Here is a 12,500-nt window from a genome sequence, read left to right on the forward strand (position 1 = left end):
TCCTCGTTTGCTTTGTTTCTCGTTTTCTTTGCTCTGTATCCTGTTTTTTTTGTGTATGTCTCGTATTATTTCTTGTTTCTCGTTTTCTTTGTCTTCTCGTTTTCTTTATTGTCTTCCCGTTTTTTTATATTGTCTTCCCGTTTTCTTTATTGTGTCTCCTTGTTTTCTTTGTTGTTTCCCCTCATTTTCTTTCAGTCTCCCTTCGTATTGCTTGTTTCTTCTCATTTCCTTTTTATGTGTTTTGCGGATGCGTAGATGCACGTCTGTCTGCAGGGTAGGTCCGAACACTCAACCGCGGACAAGGGAATTGAAAATTAAAGATATGCTTTTATTTAGGGGCAGGGTTGTTGACATTTACACATAAAATTGAGTGGTAATCGCATTAACAGTATTTTTATGAATTATTATTTTAGTAGAAAATGTTAAAACACAAAAATTAATTTTATGTTGATTATGATAATTATGGTAACTATATTGAGGGTTGTTGAACAGAATAATTACAATGCTAATGGCAATGCTAATGATGGCAATGGAGTTGATGAGATTAACTTCAGGCTGTTCAACGTTAAAGGAAATTGTACCTGGTCATTTCTCACCTGAGTGATGATGAATCTTTTCCATTACACGCTGAAATGTTGGTCCGGGTCGTTCTTCCACCCTTCCTCTCCCTGCTGCCTTTCCTCGCTTTTCCATTTTCTCTCTTCTACCATTTCTCTTTTTCTCTTCCCCCTCATCTTTCTCTTTCCCTCCCCTCTCTTTTGTTGCCTCCCCCCTCTTTTGTTGCCTCCCCCGTCATCTCTCTCTCTCTCTCGCTCCCAGTTATCCCCCTTCCCCTCTCTCTTATCCTTTCTCTTTTTCCTAACCATTCTCTCGCTTCCATTTTCCCTTCCACATTTCTATTCTCTTTCTCACTTTTCGCTTCTCTTCCACTCTTCCCCTCTCCTTTCCACTCTTCTTTTCTCGTCTTCCCTTCCTCTTTCTCCCACCCTTCCTTATTTTTCCACTTTTCTCCCATCCTCTCTCTCTCTCTCTCTCTCTCCTCTCTCTCCCTCTCTCTCCGTTCTCCCTCTCTCTCTCTCCTTTCTCTCTCTCTCTCTGTCTCCTTTCTCTCTCTCTCTCTCTCTCTCCTTTCTCTCTCTCTCTCTCTCTCCTTTCTCTCTCTCTCTCTCTCTCTCTCTCTCTTTCTCTCTCTCTCTCTCTCTCTCTCTCTCTCTCTCTCTCTCTCTCTCTCTCTCTCTCTCTCTCTCTCTCTCTCTCTCTCTCTCTCTCTCTCTCTCTCTCTCTCTCTCTCTCTCTCTCTCTCTCTCTCTCTCTCTCTCTCTCTCTCTCTCTCTCTCTCTCTTTCTCTCTCTCTCTCTCTCTCTCTCTCTCTCTCTCTCTCTCTCTCTCTCTCTCTCTCTCTCTCTCTCTCTCTCTCTCTCTCTCTCTCTCTTTCCTTTCCCTTTCCCTCGCTCCCTTTCTCTCTCTCCCTTTCTCTTTCTCTCTCTCTCTCTCTCTCTCTCTCTCTCTCTCTCTCTCTCTCTCTCTCTCTCTCTCTCTCTCTCTCTCTCTCTCTCTCTCTCTCTCTCTCTCTCTCTCTCTCTCTGTCTTCTTTTCTTTGTCCATATTTCGTCATTTCCGTTCGTCTATCATTCTTTCTCTTTCCGCTTGCCCTTCTCTGTTTAATACTTCGGGTTTGCACCTCCTCTTCTGTGCTTTCCCATTCCAGCTCCCTCTTCTCACGTTCTTCTCTTCTGATCTTTCTCTCCATTTTTCTCATCATTCCTTTCCTTTCTTTCACTTTCTCTCTCTCTCTCTCTCTCTCTCTCTCTCTCTCTCTCTCTCTCTCTCTCTCTCTCTCTCTCTCTCTCTCTCTTTCTCTTTCTCTTTCTCTCTCTCTCTCTCTCTCTCTCTCTCTCTCTCTCTCTCTCTCTCTCTCTCTCTCTCTCTCTCTCTCTCTCTCTCTCTCTCTCTCTCTCTCTCTCTCTCTCTCTCTCACCAGTTCTCTTCCTCTTTCCCTCTCCCATGCACTTTCACTTCCCTCTCCTTTTTTCTCTTTCTCCCCCCAAATGGTGTATATACCGGATATACCAACAGACATATGTGTCCATTATCAACTACAGTCTGCCTGAACCAACCGACGCAGCACTCTATATCTGGCCGTTGTTTGCGAGGGGCATCATGCGCCTCCCGACACCGTCCGTTTGCTCGCCGGTTCGTTACGACGGGATGCTTTTTCGTATTAAACTCTTAATGGACTGAAAAATTAAGTAGGTGTGTTGAAAAAAGTCGTGTGATACGCATAATAAATGTCACGGTCGAGTCTATACCGGCCTCTCTCAATGAATACTGTATTAGATTTTGTCGTTCCATTGTAATTTCTCTAGTGTTGTATTTTCGGAGATAGAAAAAAATAATTTGGTATTCAACTGGACAAAAATGTATGTTATATGACGATCATTGTTAATTGTTATTTTTACATGGGATAAAGATGAGTAAGAATGAAGACGTGGTTGGTTAAGTATTGCATGTTTCGCGTGGCAGGCCTAAAAATAAATTGCAACGACAGCTATCTATCCGGAGGGAAATTTGAATTTCAGATTTGTTATTTTACGCAGCAGTTGGTATGCGGAAAGTTTGCCGTTGAGGGGAACTGGAAAGGGAAGGTTTTGCTAAGCGCTTTGATTGTTGTTCTTCAATCTGGCAACATGCCTCATCCCACGCTTACATCTATGGCAAAAAGCTTCTCAGTTTGATTGGTTCACATGAGTTTCGAGCACAGATTGTAGAGACGCTTACGTTTGTACGCTAATCTCCATACGCGCTCGCACCAACGCCCACACACCCATGTACGCATACACTCGTATACCTATGCACGCAAACCCCCTCCCCACATACACAGACATTCATTTTTTTCAAATGTTCAGTCACTTGAAAAGGGATTCACCCATCCGCTCCTTATTCCCTTCATTCATCCCTAGTTATCCTCGCGTCCCTCGTCGTGCGTGGCGAGCAGCAGTCGCGGGGAGGCCATCACGAGGCACGGGAGCCCCACTCGGCTGCTCGAACGGCAAGTGGCGGCTGAGCAGAGGCGCTGTTATAGGGGCGGAGGGTTAGTGGCCATGCCGCTGGTGTCCCCGAGGCCCCATAGCCAGCCCAGCCTCGCCCTCTCCCTCGCGCCTGTTCCCCTTGCCTGCTCTCCCTGCTGCCCTGCCCTGCCCTGCCGACGCCGCGGCCTGCTCTTCCTCCTTTCCCCGCTCGTTGTTATTCTTGGCTTGTACTGAGCATTGTCTTTCGGTTAGGAATGCCGCCGAATGGTCCTTAGTTCTCTATCTCTCTCTTATTCTTTTTTTTTTTTTTTTTTTTTTTTAAGGAGGAGGGGCGTAGATCGTCCCCATGGACCCATTTGTGTCGTGTGCTTAACGAAGACTAGTTTTGTCGTGAGGAACGTCGGTACGTGTCACGCATCATATAATACGTTCATTCTTGCGCGCCGCGGAGCCTCGCCTTTCATCCCGAGCAGCGTTTTGTTTCCTCGCCTTCCCTCCCGCCGTCGGAGAGGATGGCAGTGGGCGGGGGAGTTGTCGGCGCCGCGCCGTGTAGTGGGTGAGGAGGATAAACACTTTCGTGCCCGCTGCACACTCACGTTCACCTTCGCACTCAGAGAGACGCTCTCGTGCTCACGCTTGCACTGTATAGACAGATGCCGATACACCCACACACTCACACTCAAACACGCGCAAACGCAAATACACACACACGCACATACACACACACACACACACACACACACACACACACACACACACACACACACACACACACACACACACACTCTCTCTCTCTCTCTCTCTCTCTCTCTCTCTCTCTCTCTCTCTCTCTCTCTCTCTCTCTCTCTCTCTCTCTCTCTCTCTCTCTCTCTTTCTCTTTCTCTCTCTCTCTCTCTCTCTCTCTCTCCCACTTTCTCTATTTCTCTCTCTCTTTCTCTCTCTTTCTCACTTTCTCACTTTCTCACTTTCTCACTTTCTCACTTTCTCACTTTCTCACTTTCTCACTTTCTCTCTTTCTCTCTTTCTTTCTCTCTCTCTCTCTCTCTCTCTCTCTCTCTCTCTCTCTCTCACTCACTCACTCACTCACTCACTCACTCACTCACTCACTCACTCACTCACTCACTCACTCACTCACTCACTCACGCACATACACATGTTGTTTGATCCATCACCCAAATTGCCGTGACCCAAGATGTTAAAAATTCAAGATCAAGAGGAAATAACAGTAATGCCAGGCAAGGGAGACGTCGCGTGAACGAGACAGACGCGTGGGGGAAATCGCAAACCAGATTGAGAAAGGTTACGGATGGGGTGGACGAGGGAGACGCGACGAAAGGACCAGGCGAAGGGGAGCGGATTGCGGAAATAGGATGATAGAACGGAATAACTTGGGGTCCATAGGAGGGCAATAGAAGCGAGGGGCGCGAAGGAGGCGCGGAGGCAGGGCGAGACGGACACGCGGCGTCGGGGCGAGGAGCGCACATTCCCTGGAGGTGCTCACAAAGGCTTACAAAGAGGAGTAGGTGTGTTTACATAGCTCCTGGCGCGGTGCTCTGCCCTGATCCTTCTACCGCCGTGCCGTTCTCTCGCTCGCTCGCTCGCCATGTGTAAACCATTGCCGGGCCGCCCTCTTGTATGGCTGATGAGTTCCTGTCTACCTCCTCGCGCGTGCTCTGTGTGTAGACCTAGGCGTATGTCCTTCCCTGTTATATATTGCTCTCGGGGGCACTTGGAATCATTTCTTTCCGTGTACCATTTATGTCATAGATCATTTTTTTACGAAATGAATTTTTTTTTCGGTGGTTTCGTTCATGTGGTAAAGGGGCGGGGCACTGGGGGGAGGGGGGCACTGGGAGCATGGGGAATATAAAGAGGAAGGGAATTAAGATAAGGCAAAGGAGAAGATTAAGAAAGTGGAGATAAAGGAAAATGTCAGTGCAAGGGAACAGGGCAAAAGGAGAGCCGGGATGAATAGGAATAAAGGGAGGAAGAAAGGAGGAATGTTCGCGAGGAATAAACGAGTGAAAGGAATAAAAAAGTTGAAACAAACAATTGTAAAGTGGGAGAGGGAGACAGAGAAGATGGGCTGCAGACTTGGAAGGATGGGTGAGAGCGCCAGCGCCGTTGTGTGTGTGTGAGAGAATTCGTGAGACATTGAGGGTGGGGCTGAAAGAGTATGAGAAACGACAGACGAAGTACGAAGTACAAAGAGGAGAGAAATAAAGAAAAAAAATGCCTGTTAGTCATTCCAGTGTACTACGTTTGTGTTATTTCTCTTTAGTCAGAAAGCTCATGTAAGTTTCCTGGACCCTGGTGCTTTACGATGAAGTATCTGGTTCAGTTTCACGAGCCACGTATCAGCGGCGCCACTGGCACATATACTTGATTTAAGAAAACTAATATATGTCAAGGCTCGCGAGAGGAGTGTAAAATAGAACTGGTTTATCTTTCGTCCCGCGCGTTTTCTTTCTTGCCTTTGCCCCTGACAGGTTTTAGAGCCATTAGCGCTGATTCTTGCCTTGGAGTATTTAAAGAGCAAACTATTACGATGACGGGACATGCCACCAGGAAGCTGACGAAAAGGGCGAGGGTGTTTTGGAAGGGTTAGGAAATTTGAAATTTTGAAAAATGGATGTGTCGTCACGTGACACCGGAAAGGGCTTTGAATGACTGGGTGAATACTACGATTGCAGACTTCAGATACGCGGTAGAGGAAAGCATGGTTCTGAGCAAAGACCTTCAGTATGTTTTATAGGTCGTATATGTTCTGTATTGGCGCCCAAGTAGTTTATTTATGTTTTGTATTGTGGCTTACGAAGAGAATAGTTAGTTTTCGAAGGTGAAATAGGAAAGCGGTAATTATCAGTTAGATGTATGCCTGTTATCTCTCTTTTTTCTTTACTAATTACAAAACTACTACTTTGATAACAGAGATAGAAGCGACTGCGGTATTTTGCCTTCCAATTAAATCTTATCTTTAACAGTTAGATATTTTAAGTAACCCCTCCTTCCTACTTTTGCCCTCCCCCCTTCTCCCCAAGGTTATTTCCTTTCCTTCGTTGCCTTCGCCCCCTCTCCCCTCCAACATCTTATGCCTCCCTTTCCTGGAAACTAACTGTTCTCTTTGCTTAGTCACCGATATCGCCTGTTCATTAGTAAATCCGTAATGACGTTATTGCGGCTGCGCCATTATTGTCACACAGTAATTCACGGCTCAGCCCCGTGTAATCCCCATCGAAGGGGCTATTTTCCGCGAATGAGCCCCCAGACCCCCGCAGACCCGCCCAGGCCCTCCTCCTTTCTACCCACAGTCCTCCGCAGTGTCTTGAGAACGATTAGGCTTACGTGCCTTTTGTCTTCGTCTGGGCGAGGTATTGTCACTCACAGCCATTGTGTGTCGCCGCAAAGTTGTCTACACACATGCGGCGATGCGGCGGCGTTATTGCTTCGGTAAGGGGAGCTATGGGAGAAGGGAGCCTCGAATTCATTTTACGGCGGGAGAGAGAAAACTTTGTCGATTATCGGGTAAATAACATGTGAACAGGTGGCAGGTTCTTGCCGGGGACACACTCTCTCCCGCTGTTATTACTAGTGCGGCGTTCGTACTTTGTAGTACCAGGGAGAGAACGCTTTTTTATCGGTGCCTGATCGCAGATTGATTTGGAGGGGAAACGAGGTTGCGAGGCACATTTCGTGAGTGTCTGGTTTTAGCTGACGTGACGCTGATGACGTGCGGGAATGCAGTCTGTAATAAAAGCCGAAGGGAAGAGAAAGGGAAGTGGGAGATGAAGAAGACCAATCAGTGAAAAGGGAAGGCCAAATTAGATGCTTTTGTATGATACTGGAAATAGGTTAATTGTCGATGATGAGAGGGAAGCGGCGGTGATAAACAATATTTCCGCGGTGGTTAGAACAATTAACCCTCACGAAGAGCATATTATGGTTGGGCGGCCGTGGGCCAACCCCCTCCCTTCCGACCCCTCTTCCTTACCTGACTCTTCGCTACAAACAATGGCTCCAACTTTCTTTCAAGACGCAGCTTTCCATTAAGGGATCCGGGAACGGGGCGCGGAAGCCGGAGGGGCGGAGGGGGACTGGCAGTGTAGAGAACTTAGACTTTAAAATGAAGAGTTTAAAATGACTAAAGATTTGACGGATCCTATGAAAGTCAACTTTACTTGCTTGTGCTTTCCATAGTTCTTCCATCTGCAGGTAGTCCTCGGGTTAGGCCCACGACGTTAGGAAAATATAGTATATTGTTTGCTAGGAATATGGTGAGTATTGACGAACCAGCGTTAGCTCAAGAAAGACGTGTCGATCACAGTGAAGCAGATGTCCACACTATTGATATTGTAGTTGTGCTTTGCATCATAAATTCATGTTTTTTAAGGCTGCTGTTTTTGAAGTTTGTCCTCTATGAGTACGTGTATTGCTTTTGACAAACGCTGTATTATTGTTGGCTGGTAATGCGAGCGTGGGACGAAGCACAGATGATTGTGCACAGCGGAGACTTTTGCTGGTAGTGGTGACACCAACGCCAGTCGTGTGGAGTTTCGAAGGGAGAAAAAAACATGTATCGGGGGAAAAAGGAGAAAAGTTAGAAGTGTATGAAGGAGGATCATGGCCTGTGCCCCTGGCTAGAATTTGTTACTGCCGCGGCCCAGAGATGAAAGGGAGGTCACTAGAGTGGCGGGAAACACTAGCCTGGCAAGGCGAAGGAAAACTGTGAAGCTAAAATGGTAAAAGTGTCGAAGTGACATAAAGATCCCCATGGCGGCGACCGGGGACGGCCATTGAAGGACAGCTCACGTTACCGTGTTTGTGTTCAGTGCTAAGTTTGTTGTGAAAAGGCCGGAGCTGTGACAGCCATTACCTCGCGTGTGTTGGTGCAGTCGGGGAGGGCGGGGGGTCGGCGGGTGAGGTGGCGGATTACCCGGCGGGGAAGGATGGGCAGGCGAGCCTCAGTTTCCGGTGACCCATCGGGTGGGGGTTTGGGGGGTGGGGGTCGGGAGAGCGGGGCTGGGGGAGTCTGGTCACCACAGAATACCTGGCTTCTGACACACAGACAGAGGAAGAGGGAGGGGCGGAGGCAAAGAAGGATATGACCTAACCGCACTGATAGTTTTACAAATAATAATTTTGATTGTTAGAATAAGGTTCTAATTAAAACGGCAGCAATAATGATCATGATATTGTATCACAATAGTGGTAAAAGAAACCAAAAACAATAACCAGCTGATTTCTTACACCGAACCAGTTTTATTAGACGAGGCTGGAGGACGAGGTTCAAGGTTCAGGACGCCAGGGAGTTCGGCGGGTTTGCCTTGGCGGCTTTTGGCTAAGATTAGTCTCGTGTCCACGTAACGGCCGGCCTCTGGAGGGGGTCCCGGGTGCGGGGGTGCGGCGGGGGGGAGGGGGAGGGGAGGCGAATGGAGGACTTGGTTTCCACATCTGTTTCGGTATTGGATGGAGGTCGGAGGGATTAGTGCTTTGCCGTGTGTGTGTGTGTGTGTGTGTGTGTGTGTGTGTGTGTGTGTGTGTGTGTGTGTGTGTGTGTGTGTGTGTGTGTGTGTGTGTGTGTGAGAGAGAGAGAGAGAGAGAGAGAGAGAGAGAGAGAGAGAGAGAGAGAGAGAGAGAGAGAGAGAGAGAGAGAGAGAGAGAGAGAGGGCGGGGGAAGAAAGGAAGAAAGAAAGAAAGAAAGTGAGAGGAAGAGGGTATGTAAAAAATACAGAAAGCAGAGGAACGGAATATAGAGGAAAGAGAGAGATAAAAAGAAGAGAATCAAGAGAAACACGGATTGTCTTGCTAATCGCTAATTCAAAATTTCCGATTTTTTGTGCCTCGTCTTCCATCCTTGCATCGAACCTTCATACATATAGGACGAAGCAACTCATTTCATCCCCAAGAAATAATTAGATCTCTATTGATATTTACAATTGATTGCCTTGAATGGTCTCTCGAGCCGGCAACGCACATTCGAGTTGGTTAAAGCAATATCTGGTTGATTAAGTTCCTTTTCAAGATTTTTTTCTAAATGGATTCGGATATTCCTTTGTCTGCGCTATTAAGTACGGGCCTTGGTTATTTTTCCAGCCTTTGGTTTTGCTGGCTAGAGTCGAATTTAACTTTCAAAAACCCGCTAAGGCGTCTCCGGGTCTTAACAAATCTTAACGAAAGTCAATAACGGCCGAACAGCGCTTGCATAAAGAGCAAGCCTAGTTTTATTCCTAACTGCGATATCGAGCAAACACCAGATTGTAAGCTGTAAACGCACACACACACACACACACACACACATACACACACACACACTCTCTCTCTCTCTCTCGTTCTCTCTCTCTCTCTCTCTCTCTCTCTCTCTCTCTCTCTCTCTCTCTCTCTCTCTCTCTCTCTCTCTCTCTCTCTCTCTCTCTCTCTCTCTCTCTCTCACCCCTTCTCTCTCTCCCCCCTTCTCTCTCTCCCCCCTTCTCTCTCTCCCCCCTTCTCTCTCTCCCCCCCTTCTCTCTCTCTCCCCCCTTCTCTCTCTCCCCCCTTCTCTCTCTCTCCCCTTCTCTCTCTCTCCCCTTCTCTCTCTCTCTCTTTCTCTCTCTTTCTATTTCTCTTTTTCCCTCCCTCTCTCTGTCCCTCCCTCTCTTTTTCCCTCCCTCTTTTTCCCTCCCTCTCTCTCTCCCTCTCCTTCTCGTCCTCTCTCCTTTCTCTCTCTCGTCCTCTCTCCTTTTCTCTCTCTTTCCTCTCTCTCTCTCATCTCTCTTTCCTTTCTCTCTCCTCTCTCCCCTCTCTTTCCTCTCTCCTCCTCTTTCTCTCTCTCTATCACAGTTAGTTTTTTTTTTAGAAATGTTGGAAATCAGTGAATAGACTGGCAAGCGTACACCTCGTTAGATGTAGATATTCCTCCGAATTCAACGAAGGCTGGGCAGTCGGATAAACATTTAGAATTGTACCAAGTAAACCATATGGCAAAATGGACAAACATATATTGCAATGTCTATTTGTAGGCACATACACACACGGACACACGCGCGCACACACACGAACATACAGACCACACCACACCATATGAGAGAGGGTATGGGAGGAGAGGAGAAAGAGTGGAGAAAGTGGGACAGGCGGACGGATGGATATACAGACAGACAGACAGACAGACAGACAGACAGACAGACAGACAGACAGACAGACAGACAGACAGACAGACAGACAGACAGACAGGCAGGCAGGCAGACAGACGGACGGAGGGACGTACAGACAGACAGACAAACAGACAGATTGACACAGACAGAGAAATGATGTATTTTTTTTTTTTTTTACTGTTTTTACTTTACCCATTTTTGGTGACTTCCTATCCCGAAATTCATTTCTGAACGCTAGTAATCTCAGTCCTTTTATTCCATCGATCTGTCTTCCACAAGCGTTTTCCAATATTCATTGTTTTAATCTTTATTCATGACGATTACTATTTCTCTTCGCAGGTAAGCATGGCCGGCCTTTGCGCTTCGAGTCAGCAGTGTTAGCAGATGGAGGCTGTAAGTAGTTCTACTGTTTTGTCGTCGATTTGCAGCAGTAGTTACCCTGGACGAGGAGCCGCGAGGTGGGAATGTGAGAATTATTTGGGGTCGGTGAGCAGTCCATGCTTGCTTTGGGATCCCGCGGCGCATGAAACAATGCCCCATCAGCTTTCTTTGAACTATTAACTATCGAGCGATTCAACCTTTTTTGTGATTTTTGTAGGTTCAGAGTCGAGGTAAAAAAGTGAGGCTGTGAAATGGCCGCCGTGATTGGCCCTCATTTTCTGTTAGAACACATTCAGCAGTCACAGTCGGGGACGCGGCAATTTGTCATAACGTTCGAGTCCGCGGAGGCCACCCACGGGTCGGGGCGCGGGTCGAGGAGGGTCTCGGGAGGTGAAAACGTTGCTGGGCCACGACGGTTGCGCAGGACACACCGAGGCTCTGAGGTCGCTGTCTGTACATCCGCCATGGCGTTTAAAGCATTCGGATATCTGCGGGGAAATTCTGAGAAAAAGGGAGAAAGAGAACCAGAGAGAAAAAGAGAAATTAGAGTAAGAAAAGGCGGAGGGAGGAAGATGAAGATACAGACAAGAGGCAAAAAGCTAGAGAGTGAGGCATTTTTTGCACGTTTTGAATATGCCTGCGCCTATATGCAGGTGCACGTGCCTGTGCATGTGTGCATGAGCTAATGCAGCAGCAGTCACACGGGCAGATCGTCAGCGCCTTTGGATGACTAGGCGGCCTGGACCCTGCGCTGGGAAGGGAGGGCGGGAGGGAGAGGGGGAGGGGGGCGGTCCACTCTGCTCTTCTGGGAGATACTGAATCGCAGCTTTATTTGGCTGGCGGATGCAAGGTCCAGATTTTATTTATTTGCCAATCTGCCTGTGGTCCGATCACTTTTATTGTTTGCTTTTTTATTTTTAGGGAGAAATACAACATGAATTATTGTTGTAATCGAAGTCGGATTTATAAAAAGTTTTTTCGACAAAAAGAAACAAGAAAACAAGGAATCAGACACAAGCATAAGCAGAGAATGTGAAATTGCATTTTCATGTCAGGGAGCTGTCATCCGGCGAAGTGCAGTGATACAGTTCCAGTTTTGATGCATCTATTCCCTCCTCGGAAACGGCGCTGTTTGTCATCTTATTTCCGTTTTTGTGACTAATGTAAAGGCTGATGAGGCCGGGCGGATTCGCTCCCGTTCACGTATGATTGCGTCAATGCGGGGCGGAAAGACACACGCGGAAGTTGTCTGTGCGGTCATGGTGTTATATATAGTGGTTGCCGGGATTTCGTCGATGGGGAAAGTGTTGTCGTTGTGGTTACATGGCAAAGGACGATTTGCATATGTGGACTGGTGGTCAGAACTGTAGATAATTGGTATGTAATCACTTAAGTAGAATATATTATTTTAGGTGGTAATGGTGGTTTCCTGTTGTATTCTTGGGTGTTAAACATGCCGATAGGGATGGGTAATTTGCATAGACTTATTACGTATATCTCTTGGTAAACGTTATCAGTACAAACTCAAGACAGACGGTTCGATTTTGTCGGAGTTGTCTATTTGTCATGGGTTTTTCCATCGTTTTCTGAAGCTGGGTCGGGTGGGAGTTGCCGGTTTTCTTTCATATAAAGTTTTAAGGTTGTGTCATATTACAGTCTGACAGATTTGTGACGTTGTTCCGCAATAAAATTTGGTCATCTGTATATGTATTTCAGCATTACCAACCAATCGGTTTTTCACTGCTTGATATAGCGTTACATCACAAAGACTCGCTGCTCAGGTCATCAGTAGCAAGGTCTATTTAAGTAGTCCTTCGCCAGTAGAATAAAACCTTTACATCTCGCCCCTAGCACATCGTATCAGAAGAAGTGTCACTAAACTCCCAAACAACAGTTCTCACCGCGTTTTGCTTCGCCAAGCCCTGAGGACCGAGGTCTGTGTAAGTAGAGACCTATCCCAGGA

The 12,500-nt window shown here is 47.1% G+C and overlaps 1 protein-coding gene across 1 annotated transcript in view; it reads left to right on the forward strand.

The window, feature by feature from the left end:
* Nucleotides 1-12,500, forward strand: part of LOC113803915 (uncharacterized) — a gene marked incomplete at its 3' end in the record, with an annotated part of 185,395 nt that overhangs the window by 48,139 nt on the left and 124,756 nt on the right.

The sequence above is a fragment of the Penaeus vannamei genome, chromosome 23 (assembly GCF_042767895.1).
Source record: "Penaeus vannamei isolate JL-2024 chromosome 23, ASM4276789v1, whole genome shotgun sequence".
Taxonomy (NCBI): domain Eukaryota; kingdom Metazoa; phylum Arthropoda; class Malacostraca; order Decapoda; family Penaeidae; genus Penaeus; species Penaeus vannamei.